Raw genomic sequence first — 4213 nt, 5'->3', positions numbered from 1 at the left:
GAAGGAATCAATGGAACATGCAGTACTCCAGTTGGAAATACTGATCTAGAGCTCTAGAAAGAGAAGTTCAGACTGAAAACTGAGGAGCTATTTGCATTTAAGTGATAATTAAGTTTGGTAAATCTGCCGAGAGAGAGAGAGAGAGAGAATAGAGTGAAAAGGAAAAGAGCCCAAGGGAACATCCTTGCGTGAGCCTGATAAAGACAATGGGTCAAGGAGGGAGGCTGAGATGTGGTCAGAGTGGGCAGCAAGACTATTAGGAGAGAGTAGTGTCAAGGAAGCCATAAAAAGATGAAACTTTCATAAAGGAGGCAGTGATCAACAATGTCAAATGTCATAGAGAAATTGAGTAGGGTGACTTCTAAGCCATTGGGTTTTTAGCAAGTAGAGAGTCATTAGTAACCTCAGAAAAATGGCTTTGATAGCACAAAGGGCTACGAACGGCTGAACAGTATTTTGTTTTTGTATATCATAAACTGTGTTTATTCCATGTACATGTTTTAAGATGACCAGGAATGAGAACTTAATAGTATACTCAGCAGTTTATCTAGAAATTCATAAGTGCTGAGTCGGAACACTTTATATTTATCAGACATAATGCTAAGTTCTGGAAGAGTTATACTTACCACAAAGTAACTATTCTAAAACTTAGAATTATGTGTGATAAATATGAAGTCAAATTGTTGCTTGAAAAAACAAGACTGGGGATCATGCTGAAAGGTGAAGAACTGACCTGCAGAGAGATAAAATCTTAAGCAATATCTTCCATTGAAACTGAATAAGCTAAGGTGTCTCAGGAGTAAATATCACATTTTCAGTACAGCTCAGACTCAGAATTATACGGGACCCAGTTCAGTTTTAAAATACAATAGACTTATCAACCGTTTGAGTCCCTGCGTTCAGTTCTTTTGGGCATATATCCAGCAGTGGAATTGCCAGATCATGTGGGAATTCTATGTTTAACCTTTTGAGGAAATGAAGGTTTTTGAGTGACATCTTTAATCAGATAAATCATACGCTTTTTTTTGCTGAGTGGAAAATAGTCTTCAGGGGAGAGAAGGAAGAAGCAGGGTATATTAGGTTTCCCAGGGCTACCATAACAAATTACCCCAAACTGTGTGCTTAAAACAACAGAAACGCATTCTCTGACAGTTCTGGAGGCCAGAAGTCTAAAAATCAAGGTTTCAGTAGGCTTATGCTTTCTCACAGACTCTAGTAAAGAACCCGTTCCACGCCTTTCTCTTAGCTTCTATTGTCACTGGCAATTCGTGGCATTCTTTGGCTTGTAGCTATGTAACTCCAGTCTCTGCCTCCATCTTCACATGCTGTTCTCCCACCATGTGTCTCAGCATCTTCACATGGTGTTCTCACTCCTTGTGTCTGTTTTCTCTTCTTATAAAGGCATCAGTTTTATTGGAGTAGAACTCACCTTAATCCAGTATGACTTCATCTTAACTTGATTACGTTGGCAAAGACCTTTTTTCCAAATAAGATTACACTCAGAGGTACCAAGGATGAGGATTTCTATTTATCTTTTTTGGGGAAACACGGTCCACCCACAACACAGGGAGTGTAATGGCACTACTGAAATAATCCAAGGAAGAGATGATGGTGGTTTTGATCAGAGGGTAAGCAACAGAGGTGAAAAGAAACAGTTGGAAATTCAATATATTTTGAAGGTAGATTAAACTGGATTTGTTGGCAGATTAGATGTGGGATGTGAAAAAAAGAGAGGCATTAAGGATGACTCCAAGATCTTTTGTCTGAGTGACCAGAAGAATAAGGTTGGGAATATTGCAAAAGAAGCAGGTTTGGAGTGGAGGGAGTAACTCAAGAATTCACTTTCAGGTATGTTATGTTGAGGATGCAGGTCAAACATGCAGGTGGAAATGTCCAATAGGCAACTTGGCGTCTGGAGGTCAGCAGAGAAGCCCTAGATAGAAATATAAATGTATGAGTCAACAGAATAAGAATAGTATTTACAGCCACAAAACTCCATGAGATCACCCAAAGAGTAAGTGTAGACAGAAAAGAGAAGAATGACTGGGCATGATGGCTCACACCTGTAATCCCAGCACTTTGGGAGGCCAAGGTGAAAGGATTGTTTGATGCCAGGAGTTCACGTAAAGAGAAGAGGATGTAAGACAGATCCCTGGGCAATGCTTAAAGGTTGGAAAGATGAGGAGAAATTCACAAAGGAGACTGGAGGAGATGAAATCCATGCAGTGAAATTCATCATTATTTCAAGAAATATCTCCATAAAAGGGAGTAGAGTAATAAGGTGCTATATAGATTAGAATTGAATAAAAGAGAGTGCTTTTCGAAGGGGAGAAATAACATCGTGTATATATTCTAATGGGAATGATTCAGTGAAGAAAGAAAAAAGTGATTATACAGGAAAGAAAGAGGATATACATTTTCTGTATGTAAAACCAGATATAAAATACACATGGATTAGAACAGGGAGACACATCAAGAATGATGTTCAGAATGGTTTTCTCTGGGTTAGAAATTTCAACTGATTTTTACTCCTTGCACTTTTCTCTGTTGCTTTTAATTTTTACAAGATACCTTTATCAAATCTACAAAAATAATAAGAGTTCTATTTCAGTAACCCCAGAACCAGTGGTATCCAATAAGTGTCACAAAGTGTCTGTGCAGTATTTGATACTGCAAGCCACAGAGATGAAACCAGTAGACCAAGAGATACAGAAAATCAAGGCCAGGCCTGGTGACTCACACCTGTAATCCCCACACTTTGGGAGGCCCAGGTGGATGGATCGCTTGAGGTCAGGAGTTTGAGACCAGCCTGGCCAACATGGTGAAACCCTGTCTCTACTAAAAATACAAAAATTAGCCAGCCGTGGTGGTATGCGCCTGTAATCCCAGCTATTTGGGAGGCTGAGGCAGGAGAAACGCTTGAACCCAGGAGGCAGAGGTTGCCGTGAGCTGGGATCACACCAGTGCACTCCAGCCTGGGTGATAGAGCAAGACTCCATCTCAAAAAAAAAAAAAAAGAAAAGAAAATCCAGGGAGGGAAGCCCAAGCAAGGGCCCAAAGAAGGCAAAATAGTCCAGACAGGGAGGAATTGGCCCTTAAAAGGAGGAGAGACCTGACATCACCTCTGACGTGGGAGTGGGGATGATAGCAATAATTAGCACAAATATACATGAGTTAGTAGATGGATGGGAGGGAATTTAAGGGAGTTTACATGCAAAATCTGTCTTTCCTCTCTGAAGCAGACAAGTTAATCCACTGGTTCGGGGAAATGTGAACAGAGTTGGGCAAGAGGTATGCAGGCAGCACTGAGGGCCCCTTGTGGTTGTGATTCTATTACAATCATTTGTAACAGAATCATCTGGGATGATTTTACCAGTTATTCCAGCAATCCAGAGCAGGAATTGAGGGGAAGGATAGTTGGATTGATCCAAGATTAGGAATTGCAGAAATTGCTTCAGGACAAGGACATAAAGACATTGAGGTAATAATAAAAACAATAAAAACTAAGATTTATTGCATTTTACATGCATTATTTAATTTAATCCTCAGCAATGGATAAGGATGAAAAGGATATTCAGATAAAATATCATAGCAAAGGACAAGGATTTTAAAAGTGTATTGTTTGCATTGAACAGATAAGAAAACTGAGGCTTACAAAAGAACAAAGCTGGAGGCATCACGCTACCTGACTTCAAACTATGCTACAAGGCTACAGTAACCAAAACAGCATGGTACTGGTACCAAAACAGAGACATAGACCAATGGAACAGAATAGAGCCCTCAGAAATAATACCACACATCTACAGTCATCTGATCTTTGACAAACCTGACAAAAAGAAGAAATGGGGAAAGGATTCCCTATTTAATAAATGGCGCTGGGAAAATGGGCTAGCCATAAGTAGAAAGCTGAAACTGGATCCTTTCCTAACTCTTTATGTGAAAATTAATTCAAGATGGATTACAGACTTAAATGTTAGACCTAAAACCATAAAAACCCTAGAAGAAAACCTGGGTAATACCATTCAGGACATAGGCATTGGCAAGGACTTCATGTCTAAAACACCTAAAGCAACGGCAACAAAAGCCAAAATTGACAAATGGGATCTAATTAAACTAAACAGAGGGTAAGCAACAGAGGTGAAAAGAAACAGTTGGAAATTCAATATATTTTGAAGGTAGATTAAACTGGATTTGTTGGCAGATTAGATGTGGG

The sequence above is a fragment of the Mandrillus leucophaeus genome, unplaced genomic scaffold (genome assembly GCF_000951045.1).
Source record: "Mandrillus leucophaeus isolate KB7577 unplaced genomic scaffold, Mleu.le_1.0 Scaffold691, whole genome shotgun sequence".
Lineage (NCBI taxonomy): Eukaryota > Metazoa > Chordata > Mammalia > Primates > Cercopithecidae > Mandrillus > Mandrillus leucophaeus.
Note: the sequence above shows the minus strand (reverse complement) of the source record.